The sequence below is a fragment of the Ursus arctos genome, unplaced genomic scaffold (genome assembly GCF_023065955.2).
Source record: "Ursus arctos isolate Adak ecotype North America unplaced genomic scaffold, UrsArc2.0 scaffold_1, whole genome shotgun sequence".
NCBI classification, from domain to species: Eukaryota; Metazoa; Chordata; class Mammalia; order Carnivora; family Ursidae; genus Ursus; species Ursus arctos.
The window spans coordinates 52,959,564-52,983,669 of NW_026622763.1; the positions used below are offsets into that span (position 1 = coordinate 52,959,564).

General features: G+C 46.5%; 1 long non-coding RNA gene across 1 annotated transcript; it reads right to left on the reverse strand.

The window, feature by feature from the left end:
* Positions 1 to 1,807: 1,807 nt before the first annotated feature.
* Positions 1,808 to 18,276, reverse strand: LOC123000685 (uncharacterized). The gene is made up of 3 exons (XR_006408829.2): positions 17,962 to 18,276; positions 16,472 to 17,094; positions 1,808 to 2,133 (listed from the first exon to the last, which is right to left on the reverse strand). It is a non-coding gene; the product is annotated as an uncharacterized LOC123000685 (long non-coding RNA).
* Between the last annotated feature and the right edge of the window lie 5,830 nt (positions 18,277 to 24,106).

Consider the following 24,106-nt stretch of genomic DNA (forward strand, 5'->3'; position numbering starts at 1 on the left):
TGAGATGTTTCTTTCCTGCTAGTGACATTTTTATTGACGGCATGGTCCCAACAAGTTGGGAAAGTCATCTCATTGTCATTCAGGACAAGTGGGGCCCCAAATAAAAGGATGGTTTTACAGTTGGTCTTAACATTTTCCATCAGATGCTAGTTCTAACTGATCTGATAGGACCCTCAAGCATCCCGGACAAGCCACATAAAACCAAGTAATTGCAGTGACGACTCCCATTCATCAAAATCAGACTGGAGTAAGTTCTGCTTGTCCTGATAATGACTTGAAAATGATAAGTTAGTGAAATAAGCACTTAGAAAGACTTTTCCTTTTCACCCCAACTAATTGGCCACTTCATTTGTAAAGGAGCTTTGGCTTTCTTTTTAACTAGTTCTTCATTTCAGCTATTCCAAGACTGCCTAGACCAGAAATCTTTCTAGGGTGCAGCTAGACTACACTAGCGTTAAGTTTTTAGAAATGAGTGTCACATCCATTCCTGCCACGCCATGCAAATCCTTTAAAGGCTGTGAAAGTAAACACTAAACAGATCCAATTCTGTACGAAGAATAAAAATGGGCTTAAAGGAATTCAGCCTGTGTATCTAATAAAAATCACTAGTAACCTTTCCAGAAATATGATATATTGAATAATGCTTCTACCATTTTCACTTGACTCCTTAAGGGAAACCTCTGTCCTACACTCACTGAAGGCAAATCAATAATTAATGGTTTTTGCTTAGTGAGTATGAAAAGCCTGAAAGTTGCTGCATATGTTTACAGGGAAGATGAGGTATTATGGGCATATGTGGGAAGGACCAAGGCAAACTTAGCAAGTCAGGTGATAGCAGGCAAATCGGACTTTTACCGTAATGGTTGTATTGTCCAAGCATGTGGCGGGCCGAGATTGACTGACCTTCTTTGACTATGTAAACAGGATCAAATGAGTGACTTCACTGGCCCTGAGTAAGTGATTAGAAGTCATTATCCAGCCTCCCCCTTACGTAGCCAACTCCTTTGGAAAAATCTCCAGCTTTGCCTTTTCTTGCTCATAGAGAGTTAGCCCAAGTTCTGTATTTATGATAAGGGCAAAACTTCAGGGGACTGTCACCTGAACCAGATCTAAGCTGCTCCTATTCTTGGGGGATGGAGAACCTAGACCTATGCACCCTTCCTCTAGAAGCAGGCAGACCACCTAATGCAGCCATCTCGAGGAAAGAGTACGTCGTTCCATCAACATCACTCTCACCAAAGCAGGTCCCCATTGCCCTCGGATTTCTAGCCTGGTTGTCCATACTCTCAACAGGGTTCAGGTTTACAAGAGATTTTTCCACAGCATATCAAAACCTGCCAGACCAGACAACGTTGTGCAGAATAGCGTGAGGGTCAAGTGAATGGATTTGGCTTTAATTCGCTCGGGACAGAGCCCAGCCTTGCTCCTCTCCAGCTACTGTAATTTGGGGCAAGCTCCTACCCTCTATGTCCGGCTTCTGCATCTGTAACATGAGGGGCATAGCGTTTGGGAGGATAATGAGAAACTGTGGAATCTGCACATAGTATCAAGAAATATTAGCTATCATTATTATTTTTGTTGCCAGCTGATGTTCTTCTCTTTGGCTGCCAGAAGGGGTGGGACAGGGAGGTGCTGATAGCAAGACGCTCTTTCCCTAACTCCACTCAGGGACTCAGTGCAGGCCCTGATATAAAAGCAGGACTGGTTTTGTGGGCAGTAAACATGAAATTATCTTTTTTTCAATCACTTCTGTTGTTGTTGTTGTTTTACCCCTTGAGGTAGAAAATAATTCTTTACAAAAGACCTGGATTTTTTTTTTTTTAATTAAAATCTGCCCTGCTGGGCATCCATGTGCCTGTTCGTACACTTAGTAGGGAAAGAACAAAACCAAAACAAAAAACGGGGGCTGTCCCTTGAGGTGGTGCCCACTACACACCATGAGTGACAAACGTGTTCAACCACACCGGTGTCTTCGACAGGCCGCGAGGTACAGTTTGACGGTTCTGCTGGCAGACGGGCTGCCCAGGCGTTAATTCATCAACATTCTTTGGTCGGAGCTTGAATTGAGTATAGATTCAAACTGATGGCTCAGGCTGGCTCAGCTCTCCCGAAGCTTTTTGTTCTCACCTACACCTGTCGGAGAAAATGGTCCATATTTACCTCGTGGAGAATTTCTCTTTTAGGAGCCAAGCGTGTCAGAACTTTGAGTGCGTCAGGATCTTTCAAAATCTCTGGGTACTGCACTTCCTAGGGGACGGCTGAAAGCTGCAAACACCGGCAGCCTGGCGGATTTTAACCCTTCACACTGAGAAGGTGAGGTCCCGTGAGACATCGGGAGGGATTTCCACTCACCGTCTCACACTCGACGAGAAGTATTTACCGTCCCCATCAGCGGCTGCTGGCCTTCGAGCTGCTGGGTGAAAAGTGTGAAGGAGGGGGGCCGGGGCCACCAAAAGTCAGCCGCCAACCTCTGTAGCAGGGAAGATTTATCCCTTGGAAAATGTAGGCTATCACTGTGGAGATCCACCCCTTAATGGCTTTCAACTCTGCAGAAATTGTTGTCAGGGAGACTGAAGCAGGTGCTTGTCATGCACAGACCATCTTGTCGGCAGCCTCACCCCGACCGGAGGACTCGCTCGAAGTTACCGGTTTCCACATCCCATTTATCCAGGCTCCAGCATAACCAATATGCAATCGAACATACAAAAGACCTGACCCTGCCCATTAATGACAGATTCACAAAGTGGGCCCGAGGAGCCTCACAATCAGCTCTCAAAGCAGATGCAGGCGTCTCTCCCTGGAAGTGGGACTGTCGGCACAAAACGCCGTGAATTGTTCCATAGTCTTACGCTCCCTTTCTCTGCAGCCCTATAGCACTCATTATCCCTACCACACAATTTAGCACTTGATTATATACTGTCTCGTATTGTTCTCTAATTGTTCTCCACCCAGATAAGAGGTGGAGTTTCTTGAAGACGTAATTTTTTCCCTAACATGATTTCTATAATTGTCTGTAGCTACCTCCCTTAAAGCTCTGTCTAGTAATTTTTCTTCCTTCGTGGGGTGTACTTCAAATCTACCTAGATGGGGGGAAGTAAAAACCTCCACCACCACCCCTGCCAAACACACACACACACACACCAAAAAAAAAAAAAAAAAAAACCTGACAGAAAAATAGGAAGTCCCTGCACATATAATGCCCAACAAAACAATGGATATGTGCGAGCAAATATCATCAAAGGTAAGAAATTCAGTAAACGTGTGTTTCGTGGGCCACAAACACCCCAGCCTGGTATGAGCTCGCGCTTACAAAAACCTCTTCAGTCTTCTGTGTCTCCCTGTCCTTTTCAACATGGAGAGGACAGCTTCTAAAATAATAACAATGACAATATACTGAAATGCTGATCCAACTTGCCTCTGGGTTAAAGTTAGCATCACATAATCACGCCCATCACTTCTGGAATTGATTCCTTGAAATGCAACCCCAGAAACAACGAAGACTCGTTTTCTGGAAGGAATATATTATATCTCCCTCATTATGGCAAACAAAAAACCATCTCAAATAGTTTTAGAAAACCAGATGGTTTTCTTTTGCCCAGACACTTCATGATGGGCAGAATCGACCCCACTGTGAATTCCTTTTTACACAGGCAGTATGGGCCTGACTTCGGAAGTGCGCTGGGCCTTTCCCGGACAACAGTGTACAGCAGCCTGGCAGGTGTGCCCTGAATGAACAGGCAAGGTGTGCTGGGCGGGGAGTCTCCCTTCCGTCCCTCGGCATTGTTTCCGTCTCTGACAAGTTTATTAATACCAATGCATGCTTTAGAAAAGGGGAAATGGTTTCTTCACAAAACTTTTATGTAACAACTGGAAAAGACAGAATCCAATGCCTCATGAATTCCCTGACCCTCCTTAAATTCTCTGTACTCACAAAGGATTTGCAGGTCGGTCCCTCAAGAGTAACACCCACGTCCCCACCCATAGGCAGAACCACACGTTTATATGTTGCAGAAGAGTGAGGCTTTCTGCCATTTTTAAGACACTTCAGAGAACAGGGAATTCCTCGAATTCATGGTTTATCAACCAGTTGCCTTAGAAAATGATTCTGTGTCCTGGATGATTCATGTGCCAGCAAGATGTGTCCAGGCTGCTCTGTCCCAGTACCCGCACCCTGTCAGCAAGGACCGGGGAGTACAAAATGGACATGCAAGGCCCCTTATTAAAAACATTAAGAATTTCAAGATGGCGACAGCAGAGCATTAAACCAAGAGTGGTGCCCCATGAGACTGACCTCAGGGAAGACCACGGAGAGGCGTGGCAAGCCCATTTCAGTCCACGCCTGCCTCACCATCTTCTTTCATTTCTTCATGTGTGTTTCTTTGTTTACTTGTTTACCATCTGTCTTCCCCACTGGAATGTAAGGACCATAGTCCTTTGTCTCTCTTATCCAACACTGCATCTCCAGCATCCTTGCCGAGCGCCATAGTCGACATTCACTTGCAGGAAGAAGGGGACAGAGAGAAGAAGGGAGAGAGGACGGAGGGAAAAGGAGGGAAAGGGAGGGGAGGGAGGGACGGCAAGATCACCGAGTGTAGTTCATCCGCAGCCCTCCAACAGTCACTCATCTATTTTTAGTTACCTTATTTCCCCTTGTACTTCTTGGGACCTCAGATCTATCCTGCCAGGGAGGGATCAAAGAAAACCCTGGAAGGAGATAACAGAATATAACGAACATTCCAGAGCACTTGCTACAATATCCTCATCGTACCTGTCCTTTAATACATAGAATCTCCTTTGTTTCTGCTAGAATCTTCTGGTTGAGAGAAGCAGATGCCCAACACTTGGGCCGTGGGACCCAGGCTGGGCAGGGACAGCACCTGGAGCAGGAGTGCCTGCTCTCCCGGGCTCGCTGTCTCCTCTCTCTCTCTCTCTCTCTCCATTTCCAGCTCCCTGCGAGCACTTCTGCTTTGGTTGAAGCTTTGCTCTCTTAACCCACAGGCTCTCAGCTCACCCAGAATTGCTTTCTCCTCAAAACCCCAGCTTTCACATGCTCTCTTGAACCCTGACTCCACCTCCTGACTTTTCAGCTGAAAATTCCATCTCTAGCCACTCATCCCAGTATTCCAACAGTCCAAATTCCCCGGAGAGGTACCTGAGTGGGGCCGCAGATCGCAGGCCTACGGGTGGGCTGCCCTTGAATCAGACATCACTCTGGCTCCAGTCCACTTGCAGGGGTGAGATCACATCATGTGATCTATAACTTGGCTGCCCAGGGAGTGTGAGCAGAGTAACTCCCATTAAGTGAATATAGGGGTGGCAAGAAAGCTTACGTGTTCATTTTACAGCACTCGGTCCTTGCGATAGCCCCGATGAGATAAGCATTATTACCCCCGTTATTACCCCCGTTATTACCGCTACTCTGTAGGTGCGGAGTTTGAAGACCAAAGATGTTAAAAGCAGTTTGCTCAAGTCCCCAAGGACGATAAGCATCGTGGCCAGAAGTCAGGTGTAGTTGAGCCTGCAAAGCTCCTACAAGGAAGCTGCCTCCAAACGGAGAGGAACAAAGCAGGGGGTGGCCCGGAATGCGTGTTCCCCACTCTGTAATTCCGAACCGCTCCTTCAACGAGAGACCCTTAATCACAGGAAACAACCTGAGGGTTGCTGGAGGGGAGGGGGGTGGAGGGATGGGGTAACTGGGTGACGGGCATGGGGGAGGGTGTGTGTTGTAATGAGCACTGATGAATCACAGACCTGTACCCCCTGAAACAAATAATATATGTTCATTAATTGGATTAAATTTAAAAATGTTTTTAATAAATTTTAAAAAAGAAAAAGAACTGCTCCTTCATACACAAATCCCAAAAAGCTGACCTCTCAGGGAGTGCCTCTGTCTGTGGGACTGCCCTATCTAGGTACTACGGACTGGTGGCTTAACAACAGGAATTCATTGTCTTAGAGTTCTGGAAGCTGGAAGTCCCCCATCAAGGCATTGGCAGGGATGCCCTTCTGGGGACCGAGGGAAGGACCTGTTCCATGGCTCTCTCCTTGGCTCGTGGTTAGCCAAGTTCATGTTCATGTGGTGTTCTCCCTGTATGCTATCCGTATCCAAATTTCCCTTTTTACATGAATCCCGGTCATGCTGAATTAGGGCCCACCCTAATAACCGCAGTTTTAGCCTTGTAAAGGCCCTATCTCCAAGTAAGCTCCCGTTCTAGGTACTGGGGTTTAGGGTTTCAACATACGAATCTCTGTGGGACACAATCCAGCCCATAGCAGCGAGCGCCCTGGAGAACTCCCTAAGGCCCTGCTCATTACACCATTTCTCCTGCCCTCAGAATCAGGGCCGGGAGAGCCCAGGACAGCTGGGGCACACTCAGCACTCACGCGCTGCTGCTGATCTTAGGGCCACCCCCGGGGCCCGGGGGGACTGCGTTCCTCAGCAGTGGAAGCACGAGGTGCACTCTTGCCTTCTCTCCACCAAGGCTCTCCTGCCAGCCTTGCTTTCCAGCAACTGTCCTCTGCCAACTAAGCTCAGCGCGGCCTCCTCCCCGTCTCACCACCCGGGTCTCCTCCCCCGCCACCTTCAGAGAAGGGCCTGATGGGGGGCCGACATCCAGTCACTGGGGGAGCCTCTACGCAACGGAGGAAGCTCCCACATGCGTGGCTGCACCACAGGCCGGGCAGGACCCTACTTTTTAGCAACTATTGTAAGCAGATTTATAGATAAGCCTGGGTTCAGGAAATAGCCACTACAAGGTCTGAAGGGCGAGTGCAGCAACGCGGTTAGAACATATGAGTCAGGACAGGGTCCCCCAAATCGGAAGTATTTGCTCAGGGAGCCTGAGAGGGAGAGGAGCCATAAACACTTGAGCATGGATTGGCCGGCATCACCCTCAATGGTTGACACGGGGGTTGGACCTAAGGTTTAGTTCAAATTCCAGCTCTGCCACTGACCATACAGCATTGGGCAAAGTTTTTAACCTCTCTGAACGTCGGTGTCTTTATCTAGAAAATAGCCATAATTACACCTACTTTGCAAAATTATGGTGAGGATTAAATGAGGTGATATGTATAAAATATTAACGTAGTACTGGGTTAGGAAACGTTCAAAAGTAGTAATTATTATTATCATCATCACAAATTTTTACTTAACAAATTTAACTTGTTATTAAACGTAATCTTAATTTAAGATTGCTGTTAAATTTAATCCTAATAACAAGGGTACTTCCTACCACTTCCTAATTTAATTTGCTTCAGTTGCAGAGAGACCATCAATTAAACTTGAACAAGAAATCCCATGGATGGATTTGAAAGTCAATAGCCTTGTGACAGCACTTGTCAATCAATCCAGCAAGCAAAGAGAATAACTCAGATTTGACAAACAACTACCAAACATCTGTCATCTACCAGGCGTAGTTTAAGGTATTAATAAACCCCTTTACTTCTTTATGGCTGAGTAATACTCCACTGTATGTATAGGCCACATTTTCTTTTTCCATTCACCGGTTGATGGACTTTTAGGTTGTTTGCACAAACACGTTTTAGCTTACAAAATGTTTCCACATATATCAGCACATCTGATCCTCACAAAGGCTGGCATCAACTCCATTTCTATTTTACAAATAAGAATACGCAGTCAAGGGGCGCCTGGGTGGCACAGCGGTTGAGCGTCTGCCTTCGGCTCAGGGCGTGATCCCGGCGATCTAGGATCGAGCCCCACATCAGGCTCTTCTGCTATGAGCCTGCTTCTTCCTCTCCCACTCCCCCTGCTTGTGTTCCCTCTCTCGCTGGCTGTCTCTATCTCTGTTGAATAAATAAATAAAATCTTTAAAAAAAAAAAAAAAAGAAGAATACGCAGTCAGAAAGTTTACGCGCCTTGCTTGTCTAAAGCTAAAGCCAAGATTACGTGCATTTAACATCTCCGTGCTGGGACTACACTCACACATAGCAGTGACCAGGAGCAGTCCTGAGAAGCCTGCGGGGTGAGGGCAGCTTGGAAGAAGACAAGGAAAAGAGAGAAAATAAAACTGTCAGCATGAAAAACAAATAGGACTTTCATGAAGAGACAAGAGAAGAGAGTGTGTGGCTGAGCAACACGGGCAAGATATTTCTTTAGAAACAGGAATCTCTGGAATTAAAAATTTTTGAGATCTTTGCATTTCTTTGATGTAAACCTCCTCCAGATTCCCAAAATTAGAAATATCTGCCATATACCCAAAAATCCTTGCGTGTATGGGTTTTCATAGAAAACTAAGTAGAGGGGCTGAAACATGACTTCAGGGTTGACAAGGACCCAAAGAATGCATGCATGGGAGAGCAAGGAGGTGACCAGACACTGAGGTGTTCAGCTCGGGGCAGAGGCGACAAAGAAAGCGAACCTCACACCAGGACGCCCAGAGACGTTGTCAGCCTGCGCAGGGGACACCTGCACTTGGGATGGCCCTCAACCCAATGTCATTTGAGTTTCAGGGGACAAGCAAAGTCTAGTGACATCCGGATAACAAAGTGGTTTGGTACTTTGAGGAAAGACAGAGTCTAAAGCACCTTTTTGATTGTTGCTCGGGAGAAGTTTTCAGTTTGGAGTTCTATTGGCTGGAGATGGGAATAAGATAATTTAACAAGAATCCAAAGAACCTTCAGAGCCCTCAGACTTCTTTGCAAGGGAAAGATCGGGCAGATGACTCTCCTGACCAAGTTTATTCTGGGCACTACCAAGTAACAACTGCCCATGGAACCCTGTGGGCAAAATGTTTGCAAAGAGACATACACTGGAGCTGAAACGACTGGAGGACTGGCTCCCACACCTCTGTTAGCAACAGATCCCTCTGCTCAAAGAACAGACCACAGAGAAGCCCCCAACCGAAACTTAGGAAGCACTCTTTAAAAACTCAGACATTGTGGGGGGGGGGGGGGAGCGGAAACACATCTTTCCTGAGAAAGTTTGTATTATGTTAATTTTCAGTTACAACAGACAAGATTAATTCTCAACAATATGGTTTTGACTAATCTATGGTAGAGAAACATCAAAATAAAGGGGGGGTTATTGGTGGGGATTGAGGGACGCTTCTGGGGTGATAATAGTATTCTATGTCTTGATGGCCGTGTGAGTTAACATTTGTCAAAATGCAACAAATGTGTACTTTAAATTTGTATATTTCGTGGATATAAACGTTATATCCAATGGGGGGAAAATAAGCAAATATCGAACTCTAGTTAATGATATGCATGTTGAAGTGTTTAAGGAAAAGTGTATAGATGTCTATAAGTTACTTTGAAATTCATCAAAAATAAAACAAGATGGCTTTGATGGATGGATAGAAGGATAGATAGAGGGGTAGATATGTGACAAAGCAGGGATAGTAAAATGTTAATAGTACAATCTAGGTGGTTGAATATACAAGGTTTCAACTTTGCTGTATGCTTGAAACTTTTCTGAACAAAATGTTGGGAGAAAAAGAGTCCTTATCTTTTAGAGATATATATCGAAATTCTTATGGATGACATTATACAATGTCTGGTTTGCTTTGAAACAATATGGAGGAACAACTGCAAGGGAAAATAGAGGAAATAAGGTTGGCTAAGACATCGTAATTGTTGAAGAGGGTAATGGGTACATGGGGTTGTCTCAGTCCAAGCTGCTACAACAGACCACAGGCTGGATGGCTTAAACAACAAACCTTTATTTCTCACCGTGCTGGAGGCTGGGAAGTCTCAGATCAAGGTGTGGGCAGATTGAGTGTCTGGGGAGCCCTCTTCCTCGTTTGCAAGCACCATCTTCTCGTGTCTTCACTTAAGAGGGAGAGAAAGAGGAAGCAAGCTCTCTCTTGTCTCTTCCTATAGGGGCACTAATCCCATCAGGAGGCTCCACCTTCATGACCTTATCACCTCCCAAGGGCCCACCTCCAACTACCATCTCATTGGGCTTTAGAGTCTCAAAATATGCACTGGGGGGTAATGGTAGGGCGGGGGGGGGGGGGGGGACATTCATTCCACAGGAGTTCATTTTACTCTTCTTTCTCTTTACTTTTGGGTGTATGTTCGAAATTCTCACAATAAAAAATTTTTGGAAATTAAAAATAATACTGCATTACATATTTTTAAGCTTTCTCTAATTTCTATTTTATAAATATGATAAAATATTGTGTTAAAAAGCTTCTTGGGGCGCCTGGGTAGCTTAAGGGCGCCTGGGTGGCTCAGTCATTGGGCGTCTGCCTTTGGCTCAGGGCGTGATCCCGGCGTTATGGGATCGAGCCCCACATCGGGCTCCTCCGCTGGGAGCCTGCTTCTTCCTCTCCCACTCCCCCTGCTTGTGTTCCCTCTCTCGCTGGCTGTCTCTCTGTCACATAAATAAATAAAATCTTCTAAAAAAAAAAAAAAAGCTTCTTAAGAAGCAATAAATAACACGTTCTAGCCCTTATGCCCCTATAATAATAGGTTCTCATTTCAAAGGTTGAAGTAGCAGCTGTACTCTCCTGTCGAATTCATTTAACTAATTTGTGCCTAAAATGGAAAAGGCCCAGATCCCGTTTTAAAAGGGCTTCTCTTTATGAAGCACTAGTAAGGACTTCCAAGTTATTAAACTGTACCTGAGTCTGGTTCCTGACTTGGTGTCCCTGGCATGAGGTCAGAGGAAGGCTGCTATTTCGGGAGTCGCTGCTGCACCCAGTCACGGGGAACATACCCCAGCACCCTTTCTATGACAGTCCCAGGCCCAGGGAGTCCAGGGCCTTGCCTGCACAGGGATCCAGGTTTTCGGCCTCCAGAGCCACGTCTCCCACTTTTTCCATACTGCCTTTCTAGCAAAATGCTTGAACTCTCTCTCCAACAAGAAAGAAATATATCACACTTTTGAAATTCATCAAAATGGAATTTCTCCTATATGTTCCCTATGCAATAAAGCTTGATTCAAAGAAACGCCCCCACATTCTGATGTTTAGCCAAACCACCTCAAGCTTTACAATGGGGCCAGAAATATGACAAAGTCCGGCTCGGTTCCAAGATCTTCCGACCTTCCTGCTCACCATCAAAAAGAAAAGCTCCCTCTCCCCCACTCCTTCCTCTCTCCCCCACCTCGGACTTTCTTGTGGTATTTCAAAACATTTCCTTATGAACCTGGATAAAACACGAACAATCAAGGATATGGAAAACTGGAACGTTGTTTCCTGAACAATTTGAAACCTAAAAATAAATAAGTGCCTGTGTGTTCTGTTTGAGTTTTGGATGGAAGCCCAAAATGACTTTCTTGTGCACCTGAACTGGCTTGCCCATACCTGCACGAGGGAACTACCCTTCTCTGGGTGGAAATAGTACCAGTTGTTGTTCTGTGTGTTTTAGGCTTTTTGGTATTATTAAAGAGCACTCCCCTGAGGGCAAGAGATGTCCCTGGGTGATGGATCACAGAGAACAGAAGAGTGTGGAGGGAGCGATCAGCCAGAAGGGGCCAGATGGTGCAGCAGAATTTAGGTGGCCAACGGGCTCTGCTGCTGGCGAGCTGGACACTCGTCTCCTGAAATCTTGATCAGCACACTGGTAAGATGGCCAGAGGTCTTGTAAAAAAGCGAGAAGCTCATGTGGAAGTGTCAGAGGAGTGGATGTAGGTCAGGCGGTGGGAGACGATGGAGCTTACTGTCGGCCCAGACTGCATAGTGACGCTCTGACAGAGGACTCCCGAGCCAAGTCTGCCATGGGTTTAAAACTTGTCTCCTCCACTTCCCAGCTGGGTGACCTTGACTAAGGAATCTGACTTCTCCAGGTGACTTAGAAATGGGGATGCTTCTAAAGCGGAGATAATCTCAGCCAGCACTGACCAAGTATCTGCCGCAAGCCAGGCCCTGTTCTGAGAACTCTGTATTTAGTCTTTCTGACAAAGGTGTATGTCCACATACTGCTCTCCCTGCTGTAAGGAGCTAAGCAAAGGTCTAAAAGTCATACAGCTGCCAAATGGTGGGCCCCACCTCAAGTCAAGGAATTGGACTCCAGAACCCACTGGTGAAACCATTTGGCTCCCTTACCTCTTTTTTGGGGTCACTGTGCCACAGTGACTATTCCTAAGACCCTCTGTGCCCCCAAAAGTGTGACAAAGCAATAGCTGGAGGAGTAGGCCTGTTCACCCAGGATTGGAACAAGCATCAACAACTTGCCCGTGGCTAAGTTAGACACAAGTCAAACTAGGAAGAGAGAAGAGGGCTGGGGTGCAGGGGAGGACGTCTCGAGGCTGACACCACAGCGAGCACCACAAGACAGCATGGGCAGCTGCCAGGTGCAGGGAGGGCAGCCTGAAGAGAGCCACAGGAAGTGCTCTCTGCGAGGAGCCCTCATAGTGTCGAGACGCGACTGGCAATCCCGGAAGTGACCCCTGCCTAAATACACCTCAACTCTAAGGCGCCAAAGAAGGCTGGACACAACAATCACCACAGGCAAAATCCAGGGGAATTGTCACAATACCTCCTAGGAGGGGTTAGAGAAGGGAGGGCTGGAAAAAGCCCAGGCCAGGGTCAAACTCAGAACAGTGTTCAACTGCTATTTCTTGAGTCTGCATTCCTATCCCAATATTTGTTACTTGTGTCATCTCCATGGAGATACTAACTGTATAGAGTTCTTAAAAATGAAAAATGTTGTGCACTTATTTCAGTGAGAGCAAGGAAGTAGGATTGATGGAAAAGATGCAGCTGGCTCGGAAGACAGCTCCAGGAAAGGGAGAATTTGGAAATGAGATACAAGTGGGCCGAATCCCAAGGGTTTATAAGATGAAGAAAGGAAATATGTGGAAGTCGGTGAAAGGCTGCAGAGATGGACCCCGGGGTAGCTAGAAGGGAGGCTGTGTTCTCAGACTCTATGTAACCCAGCAGTGACCCCGCAAGGCCTGGAAGGGCCTGCAGCTAAAGCTTCACACCCCAAAGGGAAGAGCAGCCAAGAGCCACCGGCCAACCACAAGCACACCAGAGCCCAGGGCAGGGTCTGCACCCACGCTTTGCCTTTCCCAGCAAGTCACCTTGTAGTCTACACAGCAACAACCTCTGACGGGTCTCCATCCTTCCTCTGTCTCTATCCTTCTGAGGGAGTCGTGAAGGAAAGGGGAAGCATCTCCGGATCTCTTCAAGACCAAGACAGGTTGGAACTGGGAGCTGACCCCGGGAAAGCTACCCACAGAGGGAGCCCACAGAGGAAGGGTCCCCCGACCACCCCGCAGACAAGGCAAGCACCACCCCCTCCGCACCCGAGCCCAAACCAGTTAATTCTCCTTCGGCATCCAGCGGGCATGCACTTAGTGAGCACGCAACCCACCACCTTCGTTGGGAGAGACTCGGAGTCCAAGACTCCATGCAAACCCATCAGCCTTCTCCACATAGACAACTTCCCTCAGTGCACCCCAGAGTACCTGTAGGCTAAAGAAGAGGTGGGTGACAAGATATCCCCACTGGGGGTAGATGGGACAAATCAGTTGAAGTCCTTTGAGGTGACAGTTAGAGGCCCCCCACCGATGCTGTCCGCACTCGGGACAAGCAGGCCTAGGACTGTCCTGATCTTCAGAGTAGAACAAGACAGCCTTCCTGTTGGTTCACATCAATCTCCTCTCACAGCTTGGCTGCACCTCCGATTATTAAAAGACTCTGCTCCCACCAGATGAGAAGGATCCCAAACAATAGAGAGAGAAAGAGAAAAGAAAAATGTGTCCTGCTACCTCTAGACCACGTGTGGAAGTCTAGACCACGTGTGGAAGTCTAGACCACGTGTGGAAGTCTAGACCACGTGTGGAAGTCTAGATCACGTGTGGGAGTCAGCCTGTGTGCCTTCCGTTTACCTAGCAAAGGTCAAGAACAGTGTTTTACAAAGGCTGACAACTATACCAAAGGTATATATTTCAATTTCTAGAATGAGGTATAAAGAAAAAGACTAAATGAAATAAAATATAAATTATGTTTGTCTTGTTTAGCATCGAAAATGATCTTTTTTTGTAAAGTGGTCATTTAAAACTGTTTTATAGGTGGCCTTCTTTCAGTGCCTCAAACATTCAGAACTCATTGCTGCCTCTGAGCCCTCACACATGCTGTTCCCTCTACAAGAACTCCACACTTTGCGTGACTTCTCTCTTTCATCCTTCAGGCCTCAGTCCAAATACTCTCTCTTCAGTAAGGCCTTGGCAAACTAGCCCGTCTAAATTAGGAACTCTCCCCTTGTTGCCTATCCTAGCACACTGTTTGCTTCAAGGGCTTATCAGACTTGTAATCATCTACCAGTCTTCTTTGATCTCTCCTACTGGAATAGAAGGATTAAGGCCCAGCACCCAGCACAGTGCAAAGCACCTCAGAGTGCTTCATGAAAACACAGTTAAATGAATGGAGGGAAGAGCAGAAGATAGGATTTGGGTTGGCAAAAATGTGCAAGGGCATTCTAGGAAGGGTGGGCCTACAAGTGTGTGGGGGGTGGTGTCTGGAGCGGGGGAAGGCCGGGAACCTGGCCTCACCTCTGAGGCTGTTCCTAACACCCCCTCTCCCAGCCCAGCCCTGCCCCAGCCAATCAGCACCAAGCCCTACACCACCCTCCTCCACACACGGCCGGCACCCTCACCTGCTAGAGTCTCAGGCATGAAGAAGGTACCAGGTTCAGTTTCCTGCACCCGCTGGCTTCCCAGGGGGCAGCCCCCTCCACCAAACCTTTCCAAAGGCCAAAAGGGCACCCAGACGGCCGTTGGTGTGAGCTGAGGGTTAAGTACCGTTGCAATAGCAACGTGACAGAGGGCAACACTCTGTCCACAGGAGGCATTTTAAATTCATGCTCAAAATATCTTGCAATAGAATTGAACCTGTTCTTTGCATAGACTTTACCTTAGACCAGTTTCAGATTAACAGAAAATTGACACAAGTCTGGAGAGTATATACTACCTAGAGAGGAAAACTAGATAGTTTTCCCGAATGTTAATAGCACACATTGATATGTACATTTGTCACAATGAATGAATCAGTGTGGACACATTATTTTTAACTGAAGTCCACATTTCACTAGATTTCCTTAGTTTTAACCTAATGTCTTTTTTCTGTCCCAGGATCCCATCCAGGACACTACATCACATTTCATCATTACGTCTCCTTAGGCTCCTCTGGGTTCTTGTTCTTGATGACTTGCACAGCTTTGAGAGGTTTGGGGAGTCGTTTGGTAGAAGGCCCTTCTACCGGGGTTACGGGGCTTTGGCGTGAAGACGTGCCCCTTCCGTCATGAGATCGAGAGTGCATATGACCAACATGACTTCTCACTGTTGATGCTGGCCTTGATTACCCGGCTGAGGCAGGCAGCATTTGTCAGTCTCCACTGTAAAGCTACTCTTTTCCCTCCATCCACGTTGTACTCTTGGGAAAGAAGCCACCGCCCACATTGAAGAGATGGGGAGTTAAGCACACCTCCTTGAGAGGGAGGCACCCACACAAATTATTTGGAATTCTTCTGCACAGGACACCTGTGTCTTCTCCTTCATTTATTTATTTACTCAATCATTTAAATCAGTATGGACTCTTGGATATTTATTCTATACTTTGGGGCTATAATCCAATACTACTTTATTTTGTCACGCAAATCCTTCCAACTGTGGCCATTGGGGGTTCTTTCAGTTGGTTCCCTTCTCCCTCTGACACGCCTCTAATCAAGTGGCATTTGGGTTTTTTGTTCATTTGTTTTAAGCACTCTCCTACTTTTCAGAACTACAAGATGCAACTTGTTTCTTAAATCATGCCTGCAGCAGCCCCTGATTTAAGACAGCCCCAGAAGCAGGTCATTAAAAGGATGTCCCTGCTTTTTATCCATGGAAAAGGATATTTCTAGACTGCATGGTTCCCTAATGTTCACTTTCACGGATCTTTTGTTTTGCCTCTCAACCAGAGGTCATTTGTCAAGTGCCAGGGGGCACAGAAAGCCACAGGACAGGGAGGCGCTCAACCCCAGTAGGACGCCAATAGCAGAGTCTGAAAGACTGGATTGGCTGTGGCCTCCACACTAGCTGAGTTACCTTGGAGCAGGTCCCTCTGCATCTCTGAGCCCTGGTTTCCCCGTATGTTCCTTGCAGGACTTTGTGAAGTTGAAAGCTGATGCACGGGAACGCCTAGCACAGTGCTGGGCCCAAAGTTGTTGCTTAAAAAATGGTTAGACTCATAGAAGAAGGAATGAGAGAGCCAGTCCATTCTATAAGGATCTCAGGGCTGGAAGGAAGAACAACCCGCTAGCTCCGGCTTCTCCAGCCAGCTGGGGCTCCATCAGTTCAAAACCAAACAAATGACTCATGAATTCTAATCCATTCTTCCAGTCTCAGCTTCCCTCCTTCATGCTGGGAAGCCAAATTACAGTATTTTATTATTTTGCCTCTTTACTGTGTATTTTATTTATCTCTGTTGTGCTGCCTAGTTTTTTGGCGTTTTTTCAAAAGCTCTACTTGTTCCTACTGCTATTTGTACTCTTGGTAAAACCACCGATCGCTATAACGTACCTCTCCCAACGGTCGGGAAGATTTCTATGCCGTATTCTTGCCACACCGCCAGCTTCATTGATCTGGAACTGAATGCTGGGATTCCATGAGATGTTTTGATTCATATGTTCTCTCGGTACGTTTGTCATTTTCCCGAATCAGACATTCTGCTCCTGGGGAAGTGACTACTCACGGTGTCCCCCACCAACTAACCACCAACGGAATAATAGAACAGGTGTCGACAGAATAGAGGTAGGACATACCAGACTTCTAAATTGACCTGAAATCAGAAAGGTCAACAGCACTGTAGTCAGATGTCCTGTGAGTACAGAGCTCCCAGTCACACTGTGAGCTGGTGTCTGCCTTTCCTTCTCTGAGCTCCAAGAGGTCAGGACCACCTCTGTCTTGTTTACTGCTGTGTCCCCACAGTTTAGCACGATGCCCGACCCATAGCAGGTGCTCAGTGAATATTTCCTGAATGAATGAATGCGTTTTCCTGAGAAGTGCCCACTCCGGCTTTTCTTTCATTTCCAGGTAGATGCAGATGTGCTCTTCTCCTTAGTCCAAAGATTGGCTCCATTCGGTGCGGCCTGCCCTGTCGATGGTCTCCTAAATTGGAATCTGACTTAGAAACTGGGAGGCCCCTGGAAGGGAAAGGAGAGAACCCAGATGAATTTGAATGGGAATGTTGCTTTAGTGGCGCCTGGGTGGCTCTGTCTGTTAAGGGTCTGCTTTCGGCTTGGGGCATGATCCCAGGGTCCCTCTCCCTCTGCCTGCCGATCCCCCTGCTTGTGCTCTCTCTCTCTCTCTGACAAACAAATAAAATCTTTCTTTCTTTTTTTTTTTTTTTTTAAAGAATGTTGCTTTAGGGGCGCCTGGGTGGCACAGCGGTTAAGCGTCTGCCTTCGGCTCAGGGCGTGATCCCGGCGTTCTGGGATCGAGCCCCACATCAGGCTCCTCCGCTATGAGCCTGCTTCTTCCTCTCCCACTCCCCCTGCTTGTGTTCCCTCTCTCGCTGGCTGTCTCTATCTCTGTCAAATAAATAAAATCTTTAAAAATAAATAAATAAATAAAATAAAAATAAATTAAAAAAATAAAAAATGTTGCTTTAGACAAAAGGTTTGTGTCTTTTCAAAATTCATATGTCGAAACCCAATCCCCAGTGTGAGGCTCTTTGGAGGTGAGACTGCGGGAGGTGATTAGGTCATAAGCATGGGGCGCCGATGGATGGGAACAGTGGCCTTAGAAAGAGGGCCCAGAGAGCTCTCGGCCCTTCCACCGTGGGCGGACACGGTGAGAAGACGGCGGTCTAATCGCGGAAGCACAGCCTCACGCGACGGCCGACCTGCGGCTTCTGCACCCGGACTGCCGCCCGCGCAGCCTGAGAAACCCGCTCGGTGACTCGTGAGCGCCGCCCCCGCGGGCTCTGTTACGGCGGCCCCCGCGGACCACGACAAAGGCCCTCTCACCCCCTTCCCGGCCGAACCTGTCCCCGGCCGCACCCCACTCACCTTCCAGGCCGGCCGCCCAGGAGCGAGCGGCCCCCCTCCACGACGCCTTCCCGAGCCCGCTGCCTCGGCGTAAGGACCCACGAGCCTCCGCCACGTGACAGACGTGACTTCCGTCTTCGCCTGTTCCCGAGCTTCCCAGCTCCGCTCTAACTCCTTGAGAGCAGAGACGGCCCCAGCTTTGTTACAGCTCTTTCGTCTCGCACCACCTCTGGTCCATGGAAAGTTCTTTCTGAAGCCACCCACCTCCAAGGCACGACCTTCCTCACTTCATCAAAAAGGAGAAGAAGCGAGGATGAAGAGAGAAGGGCGGAGGAAGGAGAGAGCGAGAGGGTGGGGCAAGGTCAAGAACAGGAGATAATCAGCATAAAAACAATGGCACCGAGACAGGCCTTGACAGGGGGTCAAGTTAAATTTCACCAAGTCTCCGAGCGGCTTCAAAAAACCGGGTACGGTGAGCCCACTGCTCAGTGCGCTCGCCGCCTTTCTCATGTGCGCGCCCCGCGAACAGCGGAGGCCCCTCCGCGCGCACTGCGTGTTGAATTAACACCGTTTGCCAGCGGCAGCCCCGGAACCAGCTGCAAGTCGCAGAACCATAGGTTTTCCCAGCCGGGAGAGACCCGTCCAGGTGGCCACTCTAAACCTAAGTGTTCCAGCGTCTCCTTCCAAGTAGCGATGACCCTCTGGAAACGCTATGAAAAATCTAGTGTAAGCCCTTGTAAGCGCTTCCCAAAGGAAGATTAATATAATTCGTCGGAGTCCTCAAGGGGTCGGGCTGCCAGAAAGTTACAGATCACTCCTCTGGGCCAAGTCCTTGATGTTCCAGACCCGAGAGCTCTGACCCGGAAAGGTCAGCAAACACACCCAAGGACGTGGAGCCGGGTGGTAAAGGAGCCTGAATTCTGACCCAATTCTCCTGACTTCTAGCGGCCACTTTTCCTCCCGAATTTACTGTCCTCCTTTTTTTGTTATAAAGAGATTTCCTTTGCGACACCATTTGCTCTAACAGGATTTGACCTGTGGTGTTCTGGACGCTTTGCTCTGTTACATTTTAAGCACCTTCCCTTTGCCTGCTTTCCTTCACCCTAACGATGCCCGCAGAGATGTAATTTCCTCACTTCTCTGTTTCTATCATCACCTTAGCTGGCCTTTGCCTACTCTCTTTTCTGCTACACATGGCATGCCTCTGGGTGCCCTTTTGTCCTCCCATCCTGATTTTATGAGCAGTATTTATTTCCATGTTTTCTGTATTTGCCTGGATGTATTCTTACGGAGCTGATAGTAAGACTCTTCTGTCTCAGCAGGAAACGATTGCTCATGGCAATTACGCCCGCTGTCTTCCTTTTCATTTTCCTCCAGCTCTTGATGAAATTGTGTTTCCAGAAGCCCTATGAATTCTTTTTCAGACTCTTACATAACTCAGTATATTCAGCCATTTCTTTTTCATCTGTATTTTTGTTTGGTTGGTTGGTTGGGGATTTTGGCTCATTTTCTCTCCAAATAATGTGGTGGCGGCTATTTTACCTTCGGTTTCTCTCACACCGTAGCCGGTCTGCTGCATCCGAGGGGACGGCTCAAGACCCAGGCACATTTGGGCGATGTTCGTATCACGAACTGCAGAAGTCTGTGACCCTGCCAGTTGCTGTGTTGTTTGAGTCCTTTGGACTGATTTGTTGCTGGGGGGAGGGGAAGTTGGTTGGTTGGTTTGTTTACTCTTTTGGGGGAAAGGGATGTTCATTTTGGATCCAGTCTTAGGGCTACAGTTTACAATGTGTTCTTTTGTTCCAAGTTTATATCCTTTGTATCTTTAAAGAGTTTGCCCTGTAGGTGAAACAGTGTGTGTGTGTTTGGGGCGGGGGGGGGGGGGGGTGGGTAGTGGGGGCTGTCCTCTGGGAATGATTCTAGAGAATATTTCACTAGAGTTGAGATATGGGTTCCAACATCTCCAGAAATAGATCGACACTTGAAGATAATTTCTCAATTCCACTGCCCCCCTCCCACCCCTACCCAGCCCCAGTCCCTTGCCCTGCCCCACTCTCAAGGTGGGGGTTTCCGTTCTGGGAAGAACACCAGCAAAATTAAGGCAGAAATCCCTTACAGTCCCTTACACACCACTCTGGGGTTCAGAAGAAGCCAGTAGCTTTCTGGAAATGGGCTGGGATTGAGGCAGGAGGTAGTGCAAGAGGAGAGAATCCCAAAGCAACTCAGATACCTGGGGGTCCTTTCTTTGGCCCATGGGGTTGTTCCTAATGTATCTTAGGAACAAATAAGACTGACTGATTGTATCTGTTGAGACAAGGGAGGAGAAGATTCATCCCAAACCCCACCGAATAAGTAAGGGAGTGGAGGAGGGGTGACACTGAACCTGGGCTGTATCTCCTGGCTGGTTCAGGAGATAGGGCAGGACAGATTCCACAAGGAGTTCATGATGAGCCCTTGGAAAGGATTTGGGGGAGCAGAGGCAGTGAGGCAGGGCCTAACATCCCCAGGGCTTCCATTATGGCCACTGTTTGCATCCACGTCATTCCCCTCTGTGCATGGTACCCTGGTGAACTTCAAGCCCTGCCTGGGGTGCCAGCAAAGTTTAATTGATGTGTAAACGGTAGTTTTGCTGTAATAGAGAGAACATACTGGCAGTGTCTGCCAGATAAAATCTTGAGCTGAATGGGTCGCAGTATGCAGCCTGGGGTCTGGTACAAGTTCCCGCCAATGGAAGGAAACAGATATAGGACAATGTCAAGCCAGCCTGAAAAAGAGACCCCATATTCAGTGCAGCTCACTAGACCTTTCCGCTTATGAATTTACAAGGGTGTAGCCCAGCCAGTTAGCAAGTCTAGCACTTGGTGCTGAAAGAGTCAGCAAATAAATAATGTGAAGAGTATTGAAAACTTTTTTCAATGTTCTCATTTTTTTCCTTTGAAGAGGTGTTGACCTTCAAAGGTGCTGCCAGAAACTCCAAGTGTTCAGAAGGTTGCCATGAATTCAGAAAGAATTGGCAGAAAGGAAGATACGATTTTAGAAACCTAGAAATTAAAAAATAAAAATAAGTCATATGCACTCTCTTCCTTCCTCTGAAGATACCCAAAATGTCACCAACAGAAATTTAAGAGACAGCATAATGGAGCAAACATTGGCATCAGAAAAGGAAGGCTTTGACCCAAGTCTGCCTTTCCCGTGGCCCATATCCCTGGGCAAGTCGCTGAACTTCTCTGGTTCTTAGCTAGTTTTTCCATACAATGAAAAGGTTGAACTTCATGCTTAGTGAGGGCTAATTCAAGAAAAATAAATATGTGAATGGGCCAAATGTATCTCTTTGTTCACTCACCATACAAATTCCTTTATTGATCCCCAGGGCAAAAAAATAATATTATATCAATTACTCTATGAATAGAAGAATATGAATGATAATATAATCATGACTTTATTGAAAAGGTTGATATCTGGACATTTTTAAAGAAGAGACAATAAAGACATGATTTGCTAAACTTTTAATGCTTGCAGCTGTCTAAATTACATCTGAACATTCACACAATACATTCACAGCCATTATTTCATCTCTCCCTCCAAGACAATATGAGAGAAAAGTGTAATTATCACCCCCATTTTATACACGGGAAAACTGAGGCTAGAAATAACTTCCTGAGGACAGTGAATTAGAAGCAGAGTTGAAGCTAGAGTTAGTTCATTACATAAAATGCACAGCACAAATGTGATTTTTAAGACTGTGCAGTGAAATGTGTCAACGTGTAGGAGATCTACATAGCTCAGTGAACCATTATGTTCCAGATGAACACTGAATAACAGAAAATCACGCATGGGTAAGTGATCCATTCAAATACAAGCTAGGTCAATGGGTTATAACATAACAGAATATGAGAAGTTCATTGATCTGTTTTCAAATTTCATATTGTAATTAACCATCTAGGAACCACACTTGTTGAGTTCGAGAGTAGTAGCAACAATGAATTTCCATGACTATCTGAAAAAGCTAGTACAGTGCTGATTCCTTGTCCAACTACCTATCTGTGCGAAGCCAGATTAGTATATTTTTTTTGTATACTTGAACTTTAACCAAAACAACATATCCCAACAGATTAGATGCAGAATCAGATAGGAGAATCCAGTTGTCTTCTAATAAACCAGACATTAAGGAAGTTTACAAAAATATAAAGCAATGACACTCTTCTATTTTTTAGTTTCAGAAAACAGAACTTTAAAAGATTTTTAGAATGTTACTTGTATTAACACGTAATGAGCCTATTACTATTATTCTTTCCACAAATTATTAAATAAATACTTTAATCTTTTCTCAGTTTTTATTTCTAACATGGTGAATATGAACAGATATAACCCATACAAACCAAATCTCTCTGGGTTCTCAATAATTTTTAGGAAAATAAAGGGATCCTGAGACCAAAACTACCAAGGAGGCTACTATGTGATGATTAAAAATTCACTTCACCAGGAAGATACAGCAATCCTAAACTTGCATCCACTTAAAAAAAATATATGAACACTTTTCCAATGAAGACATACAAATGGCTAACAGACACATGAAAAAATGTTCAAAATCATTAGCCATCAGGGAAATTCAAATCAAAACCACACTGAGATACCACCTTACGCCAGTTAGAATGGCAAAAATTGACAAGGCAAGAAACAACAAATGTTGGAGAGGATGTGGAGAAAGGGGATCCCTCTTATACCGTTGGTGGGAATGCAAGTTGGTACAGCACTTTGGAAAACTGTGGAGTTCCCTCAAAAAGTTAAAAATTGAGCTACCCTATGATCCAGCAATTGCACTACTGGGTATTTACCCCAAAGATACAGACGTAGTGAAGAGAAGGGCCATATGCACCCCAATGTTCATAGCAGCATTGTCCACAATAGCTAAATTGTGGAAGGAGCCAAATGCCCTTCAACAGATGACTGGATTAAGAAGATGTGGTCCATATATACAGTGGAATATTAGCCCTCAGAAAGAATGATTACCCAATATTTGCAGCAACATGGATGGGACTGGAGGAGATTATGCTAAGTGAAATAAGTCAAGCAGAGAAAGACAATTATCATATGGTTTCACTCATTTATGGAACATAAGAAATAGGAAGATTGGTAGAAGGATGGGAAGAATGAAGGGGGGTAAACAGAAGGGGGAATGAACCATGAGAGACTGTGGACTCTGGGAAACAAACTGAGGGCTTCAGAGGGGAGGGGAGTGGGGGATTGGGATAGGCCAGTGACGGGTATTAAGGAGGGCACATATTGCATGGTGCACTGGGTGTTATACGCAAATAATGAATCATGGAACACTACATCAGAAACTAAGGCTATACCGTATGGTGACTAACATAACATAATAAAAAATTATTATTAAAAAATTGCCTCAAATTATATAAGGCATAGAAATTGGCAAATCCACTATCATAAAGGAAGATCTAATCCCATCTCTCTCAATTTTGTTGGGTCAAGCAGGCAAAAATGAGTCCAGAGATTACATCAGTTGGGTCCCAGCGGCAAGATGATGCCACACTGATAAGAAGTGAAGAGAGTTTAAAGAGATATTCACAAGGTACGGGCCAGGTTAAGTTACCCCAATGGAAGATGGATGAAACAGCATGTGCAGGGCTAGCGACGGGGCAATGGGGGCTCAAGGGCCCAGAAGAGGACTTGGTCACCCACACCAGTGAGAGCTGTAGCTGAAGGTGATGGGGTCTGACAAGCTTGCCACTGCTGACAGAAGATTGTCGTCTTTGCCAAGATGGCCCCAGAGGAGGGAGCTGCTCCAGCTAGTGCTCTGACCTTTCTCTCAACCTCTTTCCACCCTCCTCCCCATAGCTCCACTGGCTGAGCCCAAAGAGGCCAGAGCTAGGAGCTCTCGATAGAGTTCACACAGGTCTGCCTCCTACAGCACACACCAGGGTAAGGAAATCTAGAACATAAACCTGAGGGGCCAAAGGAAAAGATTCAACACAGACATTGCTGATCTGAACGTCATTTACAGGCTAACATGCCAGACGAAAGTAAACTCTGGCCACAACCATTGGAGAATATCCATTTTTCTGAAGAACACAACATGGGACATTGACAGAAACTGACCACAATTCTAGGCCGACAAGCAAGTCTCAGCAAATTTCAAAAAATCCAG